Here is a 15,658-nt window from a genome sequence, read left to right on the forward strand (position 1 = left end):
AAAAGAGACTTGTTCACATGATTTGTTCTGTAAAGTTTCAATTTATTTTTTTTAATTTAAGAGGGCAAGAAAGGCAGCCTATCTAGTTTAATTTCCATTTCCCTACGCTTGTATGCATTTGCAAACATATTTACCCTGCTTCTTGGAATGAGACCTTGTAATTAATGACTCCTATCATCAGCATGGAATGAAATTTTTCAACCAGGCTAATAGAAACTTAGAAAGACATTTACCACTAGGGATGCTATCAACCCTATCGATAAATAATCCCTAAATATATTTTCTTGATTACTAGAGACTATTGACTATTGTCAGAGATAGGTCTGAGCCAAACACTCGGGGCAGTGTGGGGACATCTGGAGGTAGATTAGGATCCAAATGTCACTACTAGCTCTTTTTAATAAACTACAAAAACAAACCCTCAATCTAAATGCCCATTAACCTTGGGGTATGTTTGGATCTGGATGTAGATTTAGATCCAGCTATTATAACATGTGCCAGTCTCTGGTTATTGTATTTTGCCAGCCTCACTTTCCTTGGGCCTGGTGAGCACTCTATCCACTGGGACCTATGAAATTCTGGCTCAGTTGACATCAGTGACAAAACTCCCACTGATTTCAACGAGGCAGGATTTCACCCCTAATCTTTCAGTCCTCACATGCACTTAACTGGGGACCTCAGTTATCAGTGCACCCAGAAGCACCAACTCTAAATGAGGATGAAATCACAGTTGCACACAACTTACACTGTCTGATACCACGCCACCAATCTAAGTATCACCTTCCCCAAGAGACTGACATAAGAGGGATGGCCCCACCCTCCAGGCTCCCCATGCCAAGAGTAGTTTGATCCTTAATGGTATAAAATCCCAAAGTTATGCCTGTTACATAGTAATGACATTAATCATGATATGGCAATAAAATCTAGGTAATCGCTAATTTGACAGGCCTTCTGTTGTTCTTTAGAATACACTGGTGTTTACACTTACTTACACAGAGGTGTTGCCCTGCTTGTGCTTGTAATTATTTGTTTATTAAATGGCAGCAGTTACTTGTGCTGTAAAAATCATAAGGCTGTGCTCCCATTTACAAATCTGCATAGTCCAAACTTCTATCGAGTTCAATGAAACTCCCTGCCCAAATAATACAGAACTGAGCCCTAGATTCCCTACACACGGTAGTCCAGAAATAGGTTATAGATACAGACATACTGCAGATATGTGCATGAAACCTACAGGCTGGTTGTCAAGACTGCACTGAACATTCTGTCTGACCTGACTGAACAACATCTCAATAAACCAAAAAAATCACAGTTCAGTGACTTTCTAGATTCACAGTTTACTGAAGAAGAGATCAGTGAGTTCCTGCTACTGTTCCAGGTGCAGGGACAGGGCGACTGATGTCATAATTCCTGTGAGACAGCAGAGTAAGACACATTGCCTCCTGACCCATACCCTGGCCTTCATTACTGCCCTAAAACAAGGCTCGGACCACTTAGGATTGGCCTGTGGCACTGATGTTCTTCCATACCTCAGCCTTCGCCATTCCGTAACTTTCTCTAACCGTCACAGGCCTCCCACCAAGTCCCCCAGCATTTTTTATGCTGTTTCCTTGGTTTGTGTGTGTGTTGTGGCAGACTTGGTAAACCACAACATTTAGCAGTCTGCAATGGGGACTTCTTTTCATTACTGTGGACTGAAGGAGTTCTAGCATAAATACAGGTCTGGCTAGGTTACCAGTGAAAAGCATCACAGCCTTTACAGGCCTTTTTCATAACCGAGAACTCAGCTTTGCTTTTCTTTGTTTCCTTTTTGTTTTTTAATTAATAGCTCTTAATAAGAAACTAGGCAGAGCAAAATGTCCACTAAGGCATAATTTCTTGCTCTTAGAATAGCGACATTCCACAGGGACTTAGAAAAGGATTTAGCTGAGTCGTGTACAGTAACTCTGAACACCTTCCAAACACCGTGCTTTGGTGCAACTTGTTCATTACTTGATTAATAAAGATCATGTGCCCTGTTTTAAGCATCAAAACTACAGTCCATTAATCTTGAGAGAAATTTTACTTCCAGTTCAGATCTCAGCTTGAAGGGGGGAGAAAATGGCCATAGAGTTTTCCATTTTCAGGAGAATGGCATGCTCCTCTGGGAGACAGTAAATTGAAATTAAGGCTGTTTCAGTTGGCCTACAGGATATGCCTGCAAATGTAGACATATTGAAATGGTGAAAAAGTCTGTTTGTGCCCATTCATATAAAGTGAATGGGTTGTAATGTTCTCCAGCCCTTGGGAACGGTGGCTACACTGAGGAAAGAAGACTGGAAGAATGAGATGGATTTGACATAAGTATATTTAAGTGTGCTGAAGGCTTTCTCTCCTCCCTGCGGTTTAATGGTATATTCCACTGGGATCTACAAGGAAGAAACAGAGTGAATCCCTACAGCTTTTCTTTTCAAGGATAACAAATCTTAAAACAGGTGTGAGCACAGACAGATCTTCTTACTTGTGTTTAAGTTCTTTTCAGCCAGGCGGCTCTCTGTGTGTATTATTATCATTCCACAAAGTAAGTGCTGGGGAGAGGGGTGGAGAATAAAGGCTGGAAAAAAATAAATGACTGCAAATGAATAATATGAACTAAGTATGCTGGTCATGCTCGATGAAATTTATTATACTGTGGTTGCTCAGAAGACATATTAGCCAGAGTAAAATGAACACAAATACGAGGATTCACTGCAGGAAAATGTCTTGTTGGCAAAGTATGAAATCTGTGAATAGCATGACAAGAGACCAGATTGTTGAACAGCTTCCATTACTGTGAAGGAAAGGTTAATTTTCTTTTAGTAGAATACCAAATCCAGGGAGCTTCTCCTCATTCTCTTCTGGCCTTATTTTTGTCCCTGTTCATTTAAGTGATGGCCCTCTTTCAAAAGTCTTGTACTGTTGTACTGCCACCTAGTGGCAAGGGTGCACAAGAGGCAGTTGAATAAAGATGGCTACCTAAATTTTCAAAAGTGACCAGTGATTTTTTTTGAGTGCCTCAGTTTAGGGTGTCCAAGGTGTAGGACACATTTAAAGTCCTGATTTTTCAGAGGGCAGTTGCTCAGCACTTTCTGAAAATCATGCCTCTTTAAGGGATGTCAAGTTGAATGTCCCAAAATTAATCACTAATCAGAAGGAGGGGAAAGGTGTGTGGAGCCAAGGCTCTGTCCATTCCATATTCACCCCCCACCCACCTTCTCCTGGGAAGACTTTAAGTGGGTAAGTAAGTCCAAGTAGCCCCTGTAGGGAGATAAGTGAGGTTCTTTCTCCTTTTGTACTTCCCCTTGGGATTGCACAGCTCCTAGGCTTTAAGGTATATGAAGTTACTATTATGATTTGGAACCTAAGCTCAGAATCTCTGATACAAATTTTTACTGTAAAATTACAGCACAGGTTTTCATAACCTCAGTGGTAATGAAATAATCATTGAGCAATTAATGAAATAATCAAAAAGCAATTAGCTCAGCTGCCACAGTTCACAATATGGCTCTTATCAAACAGAAAATAAAATGCATTTCCTTATTCTCACTCTTAAGTATTTACTAAGGTTGGAACTAAAACCAAAATTCCAGAGCCAGACCCCACCACCATCAACACCAACACTGCGGTCTTTGAGATCTAGCACCAAATCTTGCAGCTATTGCCCATATATTTCCACCCCTCTTTAAAAGTATCGTCTTCTGGCAACTTTGCAGAGGTTCCTCCTTTGTTTGTAAATTTCAGACTGTAATGGCTTCATCAGGAGTTTTGCATTTCAGCTATAATAAAAGAGGAGATAGAAATCAAAGACAACTGTTCCAAGGGAGTGGAGTCCACAGTGCATAATTACCTGTCCCTCAGCCAAGGGCAGATGCTTGAACTGTTTCAGTTCTTTTATTACTGTCTTGAACACAGCCAATGAAATGTTGATACCAGAGATTCCCTCTATTGGTTTCTCCTTGCTTTTGCCTTTTGTTCATCTGTTGCACATGCAACAAGAGTGCAGCAACCTTTCCCTGAAGATACCCCAGCAGCAGCGCTCTTCAATAAAGGGATTTTTCATTCCTTGAAAGTTAACACTATGTTAATCCCATGGTAGATTTTCATCGTTTTGCCATGAGCTACCTAAGAGATTTTTGGCTATGAATTACAAAGGCAGAATAAGAGAGACCACCATCATTCTTACCTTGAGCCAGATCTGAGTGCAACAGCAGGAAATGTGTGTTACAGAAGCTAAAAACATCATTTATCAGATGAGACGCTACCTTATATGAGTAATAACTGCTTAATTAGGGGGTCTCAGTCCAGTTGTTTACACAAAAATAAAACAGGCTGCTCACTTAAAATTCATTGCTGTCGACACAAATGGGAAGGTTATTTTGATTCCAGGGCTCTAATGGGGATTTTCTTAGCCCATCTAGAAGTGGACCTCGGTTTCATTCTCTGGCTTGTTTCAACAGTTGTCTCCATTACATGCTATAATTCCTTCATGTAGTTTTTTCAACCTGGCATAAAAGCAATAGGTAATTCAAATATCTATATTGTCCCTGCACCCTCTAATGGTATTACAATGACAATTTTATTACTCTCATAAAATTTTTGCAGCTTCCCTGTGGCACATTGTAACTTCACCAATGGTTGTAAAAGGTCTTAAATTATATTTGTATAAAATTGAGATGAATGGGTTTTCATATTAATGCATTTCTCATTGGGTAATAGGGATTTTTTTTCCTTTCCTTTTGCCAAGTGCAGAGAAAAAGCAAGTCAGTTCAACTATTTGTCAACTCCCATTAGAAACATTTAATACTAATAAAATTTATGGATTTAGTTTCCAAAGGATACTGCCAGAGAAGTTTATGATTACTAACTCAGTATTTAAATACAACCAATGTTCACCTTTTAAATTTCTTTAAAGTATAACTCTTTAGGCTGGATCAGTGTTGGAGGAGCCTTTGTTTAATGCAAGCTTGTGAAATAGAAGAGAATTTGTTACCCACAAAGACGCAACAACATGTGAAATGTTCCATGCAAGTTTCTTTACAAAGGCATACTATATATGTTCATGGAGTTTATTCTGCTAAATTAAACTAGAAATAGTAAATTTGATTATATATTTAATTATCCTCTTGTATGTCTCAAATAAGTTAGGATAAGTGGGGCTTTGTAATTTGTTTGTGGTTGTTTTTCAAACAATGCTGCCTTCACAGTTTTCTGATGGTTTTTAAAATATCATTTGCTGTAAAGGAGTGAAGCAGTTAACAGAGAAATTTTGTATTTTTTGTGAACATTGTTACCAGTGTGAAGTTCTCAGCTGGTTTGATCAGTTATCTGCATAACAAGTCTGAGCAGACTGGGCATGCAGTGAGATCCTATGAACTGAAGTGGAAAGATAGTTTGAGTTGGCTGGAGACCACACAGCTGTGATTTAATAAAAAAAAAGGGGGGGCTTCAAAGGAAGGGTAAATTCTGCTCTTAACATCCACAATACTAAGAAATATTGGCGCGGGGGTGGGGGGAGAAGATCCTTATTTATATTACTCTTAAATGCAGCGTAGTTTCAAAAGGGGAACAGCTTGAGCTGGGACTTCACTGAAGAAGCAAATATAACATTGGGATTATTTACATGTTTTACTTCTACTAGTCCTCTGAGTTTCTGGATTCTCTAATTTTTGGATAATCCACCTGCAAGACACAAATGAATTTATCATTCAAAATAGAGTAAATGAATATAGGGTTGAGTACATGAACTTTGACAAAAAAATCTTAGCCAAGATGAGCCTGGGGCTTACTGACAAATCTATGAACTGTGGAAGTTTTTGGTTATTTTTAAGAAAGAGAGGCTGTTGAAGACTTTTGCATTTTCTTTGTTGACAATAACGTTTACTCAGCTGGCTGAAGCTTTCGATTGTTGGTTTTGATTTGATTATTTTTCTTTTGAATAATAATTCCAGATTATCTGGCTAATGTGCTTCTTTCTCTCTCTCTTTCTCTCTCTCTCTTTTTTTTTTGGTCTTGCATGTAAGGAAAACAATAATTGATGCTATAGATCCCTTGAGGTTTATGTAATGCCTGGGAGACAAAAATCAACATTGCATTTGAGATAATATTGCTTGAGTGAAAAACAAAAGGCTGAAGTCATGTGTCTGGCATGAATGTGCTTTAATTAATAGATTCCAATGTATTATTAACAAACAGTAACTCATAAATATGATAGCTTTTCACTTTACAGCAGTGTCCAAGTAGACCCAAACAGTAAACCATCATCTTTTATTGAGCTAATGACCCTAAATGATACATATCTCCCAAAGAGAGAAGTGTATGTGTGTTGTGAAGAGATATGGAGAGTGGGTGGCAGAAAACAAGCTGTGAACACAAGCAGACTTTTAAGCAGAATTCTTGTACATAATATATAGAACAGAAGATCGTCCATCACAGTTATTGAAACTGTGACCAACAAGCCATAAAGCTGACAAGAAAGAGTAGGAAATATGACTAGTTAGGTGGGGGTAGACTAAAGAGGGAATTATAAAAGGAAAATTTCATGACGAATTAGTTTGTATTTTTTGTTTTCATTTCTGACACATGGAAGGAAATGCTATATGTTTTCTTAAGGAAGTGCAAATTTCTCCACTTCATCCATTTTAAATCTTCACCCTTAGGCCTTTTGTACTGAAGCATAAAGTTTGGAAACCTTAAATGGTCATAATGTTTCCCTGTAGAATTTGGCCTCAGAAACCTACTCACAGTTCAGTAGGGCTAAAAAGGAAAACCATTTTGCAGCACTTTGGCAGCATCCATTTAAAAGGGAATTCATATGGAGCATCAATTTATTCTCATGGTTTCTTTACCATATTTGATGAAATATAAGATGCAATTGGAACAAGCGGCTAAAGAAAAAAGGTCATAAACTTTGAAATGGTGTTGTAAAACACAGTGTGTTAACGTGAAATAAGTTACAGACTTAAAAGAATTTACAATGGCTTGCTCATATAATAATAATACAATAGGCTTGCAAGGTGCAGATGTTTGCTGGCAAATCTGGTATTTTAATACACATTCCCCTTCAGTGAAGCTGCAAGATTTGGATCTGGATATTAATAACTCAGTGACACTGGAAAGCAGAGTTGAAGGAAAACTAGTAAAAGGGGGAAATCAATCAAAAATAGAAAGCTTGGCAACATGCATTTAAATGACACTCCAGTTTTTCATGCATGGAAAAAGCGTTAAGTTTGCAAGTTAGTCAAACAATTAACATCCTTGTTTTTCCTCACCTCATTCAATGGGTCCAGTCCTGTGACTCAAGTGGGTATTCCCATTGACATTCCCACAACTCTGCCTAAGTACAGGTTGAAGGATTAGTCTGAATAAAATAGAAAAATGATAATCACCGGTAGAGAACAGATACATACTCTATGGGTCCACCCAAACCTTACTCGAGTGAGGTATCCTTACTCATGTGAGTAATGTCTGCAGTCCACCAGCTGATTAAGCCTGCTGTAAATTACAATTGCCCCTGGGGCTGCTCTAATTTATGCCCAGAGTCACATCAGCCTCCAGCCAACCCAGAAATGAGGCAGTGGCAAAGTCTTTCACTGTTATCTTTGGCCCTATCTGTGAGGTGCAGCTCAGAATCTGTCCCTTCATGCAACTTTCGGAAAGGTCAGGACTTCCTCTTTGCTTAGCAAAAGAAATTAGTTTTCCTTTTGGTAGCAAAGTTCCTTTATGCTGACAATAGCAACATGCACTAACAGTCTATGTAGCAAGGCTGCCCGGTCTCTGTCAGGGCCTCATTGACAATTAGTTGGAGCCAGAGGTTCGCACCTATGTTACGTATCTAATATATAAAGCACAAACAAAGCATCATCCGTGTGATTGTATCTACATTGTTCTTATTATGAATCTACAGCACAATAGCACATAAAACCCCTCCCTGTGATCGGGGGCAGTGTACAAACATACAGACAAGCGGTGCCCAAACAGCTTATAATCGAAATTGACCAAACAGACAAGGGTGGGAAGAAAGGAAGGATTATTGTCCCTTCTGTACCAATGGGGGCACTGCGGTGCAGAAAAATTGTGACTTGCCCAAGGTCCCAAAGGGAGTCTTTGACAGAGTCAGAAACTGAACCCAGACCTATTGAGTCCCAGTTTAGTTCCTTAGGAGAAATTACTACTTGTCTAACCAAAAGCAATGCATAAGAACCAAAAATACTATTTTGGAAGGGTTAGGGGGAAGCTTTTTAATAAATCCCAAGGTATTGTTGGGCATATCACATTGTGTTTCATTGACAATGGCAAAGATATCGCTCTCAGGGCTCTCTGTGCTGTGAAAGACTGGGATCGCAGGAGAGCTAGCCATGCAAGGGGATCTCTGAAACTCCTGAATGTATTTGTGCCAGCTTCACCTAACGGGCCAGAAAGGTCATGGCACACACACTCGTGGAGGTCCATTAGCTCAGAACACTTGCAACCCTGGATAGTGGTAGATGCTGCTGGTAGGCTGAAATAACAGCTGAGAAAGGCCCTCGGGGGCTGCTCACCGCTTTTGTGTGTGTGGATACCATTTCCTCCATCCCTTCCTAGTTCCCTACACAAAGACAATTTGTTTCACCCTTTGCTTTGTGTGGGGACAGGTGAATTTCACCTATTCTGGGTGCCGGAACGTCTCAGCTTTGTTCTGTAGTTCTTTCTCACAATGCACTAACAAGATTTTACGCTTATTCCGTAAGTAGTTGCTCCTAATAAGGAAGCAAATGCAGCATTCTGCAGTCTTTGCTATGGTAATCAGGAGCAGAATCCACAGGTTCTTCCAGAAATGGTTCTGTTGATATCATAAACCAGAATGAGGCATCATGAAATGTTCACAAACAAAGGAACTGAGGCCAAAGCTGAATTGGAGACTCACTGTTCAACTAGATGCTGTGAATTAATGAGTTCTTTATAATGTAAGGGGAGGGGAGAACCTGCCAACAGGTATTAGGCCTGGACTGACAAATCTGATATGAGCAGAAAGGCAGCAGAACATTATGTGACACAGGAGGTGAGATGCTAAGGAAACACTGTGACGGGTGGTAAGCCACAAACGTGACCTTGTTTCCTATGCATCTGCAAGGGTGCAAAGTCCTTGTCTTTCTTTATCTCTTTTAAAACATGAGCGTTAGCCCTGTTGTTATCCTGGGCAATTATAGGAATATAGGCATGGCCATACTGAATCAGACCCAGTGATCCATCTAGCCCAGTATCCTATCTTCCTAGAGTAGCTGATGCCAGATGCTTCGCAGGGAATGAATAGAACAGGGCAAAATTTTGACTGATCCCTCTCCTGTTGTCCAGTCCCAGCTTCTGATAGTCAGAGGTTTAGGGTCGCCCAGAGCATGTGGTTGCGTTCCTCACAATCTTGGTAATAGCCATTAATGGACCTATTTTCCATGAACTTAACTAATTCTTTTTGAACCCACTTATACACAAGCAAAAATCAATGCTCAGAGTCACTGGCAACCCTATAATAACCAATGAGCGTGCATTGCCGGCACTCATGAGCAACTTCCATAGTGACTAGCCAGGCATGTGTAGCCCAGTCTCCATGAGCAATGAGAATTCATTGATAGGTGTATCAGAGTGGCTTTCCCCGGAGCCTGGATTACAGAATGAGTCACACACCTGGGTTGAATCAGGCAATTCAAGGTAAAAAGAGCAGGAAGATGCAGTGAAGAGGGAAGCTCCAGGAGACTATAGTTAAGTCTGTAGAGAGCAAGGAGGTTCATGCAGGGCCCTGGGTCAGCAGGGGAAAAGCTAAAGAGGCAGGAGAGAGTGGGAGGAAGCTCTCCAAGCAGGGAGGCTTGGGTGATACCTATCCAAGCAGGGATGAGACTGGAAAGGCCAGCTGGAATGAAGACTCTGTGACTTTGTGTTATTTTGGGTTAAACAGGAGAGAGACACTGACCTGCTTGGGGCCAGAGGGCCAGTATGTATTGGAGGACTAAATAAATGGGTATCCTTGTAGGGATTGTCTGAACCACCTTTGAACTGTGAGTTCAAAGGGCCCTGAAAAGGGGGAAACAGAGGCAAAGTGCTGCAGACTGACCTGTGGCCATGAAGGAGTGCGTGGGAGGCAGCCACATGATATTACAATGGGAAATCATTGCAAGTGTATATAAGAAAGAGAAAATAGCATGGGAACTGATTTTAACCCTAAGCTTCTAAAGGGTGATTTTTTTAAATTATAAAAGTGATTAATGTTTTTATTTAACTGGTAACAATGATAGTGTTTTTAAATAATGTCCGATTTCATCGTATAATAGTTGGGATTTTAAAAGTTCTGAATAGTCAAATGTGGAGGGGAAAATCTCTCTTAAAACCCTTGAGGCCCAGAGCCTCAGCTGGTGTAAAGCTGCATAGATCCACTGACAGCAAGGAAGCTATGCCAACTTAAACCAGCTGAGGATCTGGCCTTAGTTCCTGCATTCGTACAGACCATCCCTTTTGCCTTGAAAACATCTTGCCAAGGAGAACTAAAACAAGTTGCTAGGAGATCTTTAACTTGTTTGCATCCTGCTACTAAGCACATTAGTTTAAGAATAGTGTTGACTTACCATTGGCAAGATTTTCAGTAGGAGTTGCACACAATGTGATTGACAGCATCCTTTTCCCAGGGATGTTGGATTAGAACAGAAAGGTAATATTTATGTAGCAGCTTCCTGAGAAACATGGGCTTGTCCTAGCCTTTGTGTATGATAAGCTGTCAGATAGGAGTGTGCGAGGCAAAGCAGTCACCATTCAGTATCCACCAAAGTGAAGTTGCTTGTGTTTTTAAGGGCTGTCTTCTGTATGTCCCATTCAGCATGTGCCTGGAAATATCATTCATCTGACTGGGACTTCTCCATGAGTGGAGGAGGGAGAATATATTCTTCATTGGTGCCAAAACTTTACTCAGCCAAAGGCCTCATTCATACTATATGCATAAAATGGAGTGTATTGCAGTACAAAGACAGGGTGAGCCAACTGTGGCTTTCAGCCATCATGCCACCCCCGCATGTGACCTGTTCTTTAAAGTGGAAGTGCAACTCCTGGTGATTACAGCATCAAACTCTCCATTGTACCCTCACTAGCTTAATGCATTGCATGTTGTGAGCTATAGCAGTGGTTCTCAACCTTTCCAGATGACTGTACCCCTTTCAGGAGTCTGATTTGTCTTGCATACCCCAAGTTTCACCTCACTTAAAAACTACTTGCTTACAAAATCCGACATAAAAATACAAAAGTGTTTACCATATAAGTCTAAAATAAATCGCGACCCACAGGTTGAGAAACACTGCTATAGTATATACAACAGTATAAACATGTCATTGTCTGTATGAAATTTTAGTACTGACTTTGCTAGTGCTTTTTATGTAGCCTGTTGTAAAACTAAGCAAATATCTAGATGAGCTGACATACCCCCTGGAAGACCACTGTGTACTCCCAGGGGTACGCATACCCCTGGCTGAGAACCTCTGAGATATAGTTTTTGTGGGCCTCACCTCCATATAAGGGTAGAGCTGGCCAAGATTTCCCCTTTGCTTTATTGAATGTGAGAATGTTTCCACCAAATTGTAACTGGTCATAAAAAGGGAGGGAGGGAGGAGTGAAAACTTTCACAATTATTCTTCCCCGTTTCCTTAGTCAAAATTTGAAAAATGTCACCCAGCTCTACCTTTGAATTGAGTTAAATGTCAATAGAGGCAAGACAGAGAGAGGAAAGGAAGGATTATCATCCCTCTTTTACAGCTGAAGAACTGGTGGGCACAGACTGAGTGACTTGCTCAAGCTCAGACAGGGAGCTGGATCTTGACCCCAGGTCCCCTGAGTCCCCAGGGTAGGTCTTGGGCACAAGACGTCCCTTCTGTGATGGATGAAGAGAAAGTACTATTTGCTAGCTGAGTTCACCAGCAATAGCAACATACGGTTCATCAACTTTGTCCTGATTCTTAAATTAAGATACAGAGGACTACAGAAGAATATCTGTAGATTGCCCTTTACCCTCTGGGCCATACTTGGGTGCCCTCATGTTCTGCATCCTTCACAACAGTCTCAGAAAGGGTAAACTTATTAATTTATATCATGAAAGCTCTTCTAAGAATGTTTTATGTTTAAAAGCACTGAATGGGAACCAAAAATAATCTTCTAGGTGGGAAAGGAAATGCTGAAACGTTCTATAGTTGAACTCTGGAGAAAAGCACTTCATGATATTTTTGACTTCATTGTTTTGTCTTTTAATAAAGCAACTGCTTAGAAATGACTACATTATTTCTAGAGTGAACCCAAATGTGAATCTGATACCAGAAGCAAACATTGTACAAAGCCTATTGAAGGGATGGGAAAAGGGAAATCAATCATGTCAGTCTTGATAAGGAATAAGCTCAGTTTAGTACTACATTTCATAAGGTTGTTGCTTGTTTCTTAGTTGTGTTTTCCTAAGGTGTATTTATGAGTAGGAATTTGGGGCTGGGAGGCACGTTATCATGAAACCACAGGTCTGGTGCTCTCCCATGGCTCTGTAATGGTCCCTGGGAAGACCCCCTTTAGAGTGATAATCCTCCTTTGGATCACACACTCTCTCTGGGGTAAGCCCTTTGACACCACTGCCTCCTGGGGCTGCACCTCTGAGCCTTCAACATGCCCGCCTCACTCCATGAGTTCCCCTCAGTGAGTCCATTCCGGGAGGCTTCCACACCCCTGACCTCTTTAGACTGGAGTGACTCTTGGCCAGCATTGTAAAACTACCACACTATATCACCTCCCCAAAAACCTCTCCTCCATCCTTTGTCTTCTTTCCTGGGCAAACAGATCACTTGGTGGCTCTCTCTTCAGCCCTTTGTTCTCCCACTGGCCAAAACTGGCTGGCTTCCAAGTTGGGGTGGACCTTCAGGTCATCAGTTGCTAAGTTACAAAGTGTCCAGGCCATTGTGTGGGGTCTAGGCTGCTAGGTGGGGTCACACCTGGTCCTCTGCAACAATAAACAAACACCCTTTCCCATCAGCTCAAAAGGGGAAATTGAGGCACACAGTAGTCATACAAAACATTTAAAAAAATTCCCCACTTCGTCACACGGGTCTACACTACAAATATACAGAGGTACAGCTGCACTGATGCAGCTGTGTCACTGAAGTGCTTCTGGTGAAGACGCTCTAAGCCAGTGGGAGAGAGCTCTCTTGTCAGCTTAATAACTCCACTTCCGTGAGAGGCAGTAGCAGCTCTCCTGCTGACATAGTGCTGTCTACACCGGCGCTTTGGTTGGTATAACTACGTCACTCCAAGGTGTGAATTATTCACACCCCTGAGCAACATAGTTATATCAAAGTAATTTTGTAATGTATACCAGGACTTAGTTACAGTTTTCATCCTGGTTCCTGGGAGTAAGAGAAGTAGTGGGGAAAATGACCCATAAATATCTTTGCACAAATACCTGAAAGTGGAACCACCTGCTGGAGCCACGTGGAGGGCTGTGTGGGACAATCTCGACTCTAACCCTAAAGCTAACCCTAGCCCTAACCCTCTGTGCTACTGAGTGTTCTTTTGCCAGTGGGGGAAGCAGCAGTGCTTGTGAATTTCCATGGGCTTTGGAATTCAGGGGAAGCTAAAAGTGATGAGAATAGGACAAAAGGATGTACGTCAAACATAATACACCAAAATAAATCTATGTGGTGGATCAGCCTTAAGTCCAGGGACTTCTTTAGTGAAGTGGAGTGAGATGAGTCAGGCACAGCGTGAGAGTCTACTGTATACGCAGAGTGAATGTGTTCTACATACCTCTCTCTATATAGCTGATTCAAGAAAATGTGCATTCCAGTCAACAGAGACCTGTTTTTCCCTTGTACAGTTCAGTCCTGAGGTCATCTACACCATGAGAATGCCAGCACAATATTTCTTTGTATTGAACTTGCCAAAGCACCACCACTCTTCACTGTGTTTGAAAAGGAAAAAAAGAAACCACAAGGAATTTTTATTTTCTACTATCCCAATCAGAAAGCAGGAGAAGCTGCCAAATTATATGATAGCACCTCCTACGCAATAAGCCCAGTAGAGCTGTAAACTGACCTTCTGCAGCTTTTTAATTGTAAATCCAGATGCCTTTATCCTCAAATCTTTTAAATGACCTTTCACTTGAAAGTCAATTTGTCAGTCTACTTACAGAGTCTGAAGAAATCATCAAAGCCACCACACCAAATAGTTCTGAAAATGTTGTTCTTGACTCAACAGCAGTGTTGCTACACTTATTTCCTGAGGCAGGGAGCTTGCATCCCACTTCTGCCAATAGGGCCTGAATACATTCCATTTTTAAATCAATGACTGCATCACAAAGGCTATCCTTTTACTTATCTCTGGATATGCATTTGATGGCATTGGGGAAGGACTTGAAGGAAGAAAAAGATACAGGAGCAAAGCCATCTCTGGTAAGCCATGATCTCAGCCAAGTGACACCATGGATGAGTTTGGTCCTTTATGTAGCTGAATTATTTGGGATGCTATGAAGATAAATAAAATTTTGAAATAAAGCACCAAACAACTTGAATAGACGTACACCAGAGATTAATTTGGCCCATGATTTTCAGATTGAGGGAGGAGGATAAATTTAAAATCTGATTGCAGCCTTGTTCTCCTAATTTAGAGCAGATGTCTTGAATTGATCACCTAGATGGGCAGAGCAAGGTGTCCCAGATAATAGTAGCTCCAGAAAGAAAGCAATTGCAATAGTGGTTACTGACAAACATCAAAAGGTTTGTCCAAAAATCAAATATATTTCTTTAAACCACTTAAGCCTATAAAACAGGACTGGAAATTTCCTGGGAAAAGGCGCTTCTGTATTCCTGGTTCTTCCTGCTTCTGGCTGAACCAGAAGTACCACAAAAACAGTATATTTGTTGGCAATTTGGCACTACTGCTTGTTGTCCTGGCTAAAATCTGGAACTGCTTTGTGTATCAGCTTGGAGTATAGTTTCAGGTTGGTTCTTATTGGTTATCACCTATAGATTGGTTCTACCAATCCTAATAGCCACTAGTCCCACATGTTGATTATTACTTACTATTAGTTTAGGTACTGTGGCAAGATGGCCAATTTTAGTCTGGTGGGTACTGCGCTTTTCTTGGTGGGGAGCTAAGATGCCACCCTTTGCCCCTGCTCTTGGGTGCCAAGGGTCCCGCTACTAGCCCAGGAAGGTGGTAGAGGAGGGAAGCGGGGGAGGAGTTTGGGTTTGCTCCTTGCTCTGAGTCCCAGCCCCTCTCAACCTCTGTGGGTTTCTTACCCTCATCCCCCTTAGATGAGGCTACCCTTGGTCCTTAGATACTGTGGGGAAGGGAGTCTCCCTTACTCCAATTCACAGGTCTTCCAAATCTCTCAACACCGCGTGCGTGCGTGCGTGCGTGCGTGCGTGCGTGCGTGCGTGCGTGCGTGCGTGCGTGCGTGCGTGCGTGCGTCCCCTCCTCCTCCTCTGTCTGCCTGACGCAGGGGGTTTTATTAGGTTCCTAACAGGGCCTTAATTGACTGCAGGTGCTCCAATTAACCTGCAGCCACCTTCCCTAGTCTACAGGGAACCACGCCTTAATTAGCCTTGAGCTTATCTATTTCCCCCTAGCACTCTCCCTGGCCTTCCTGTATCACAGTGTG

At 41.4% G+C, this 15,658-nt stretch overlaps 1 long non-coding RNA gene across 2 annotated transcripts; it reads right to left on the minus strand.

Moving 5' to 3' along the window:
• Nucleotides 1-12,254: 12,254 nt before the first annotated feature.
• On the minus strand, nucleotides 12,255-15,398 carry LOC122464843. Of its 2 annotated transcripts, none has more exons than XR_006289238.1 (3): nucleotides 15,363-15,398; nucleotides 13,804-13,957; nucleotides 12,255-13,000 (listed from the first exon to the last, which is right to left on the minus strand). It is a non-coding gene; the product is annotated as an uncharacterized LOC122464843 (long non-coding RNA). The 2 variants fall into 2 exon arrangements; XR_006289237.1 differs by having other exon boundaries at nucleotides 15,297-15,389.
• Between the last annotated feature and the right edge of the window lie 260 nt (nucleotides 15,399-15,658).

Source organism: Chelonia mydas, chromosome 3, assembly GCF_015237465.2.
Source record: "Chelonia mydas isolate rCheMyd1 chromosome 3, rCheMyd1.pri.v2, whole genome shotgun sequence".
NCBI lineage: Eukaryota > Metazoa > Chordata > Testudines > Cheloniidae > Chelonia > Chelonia mydas.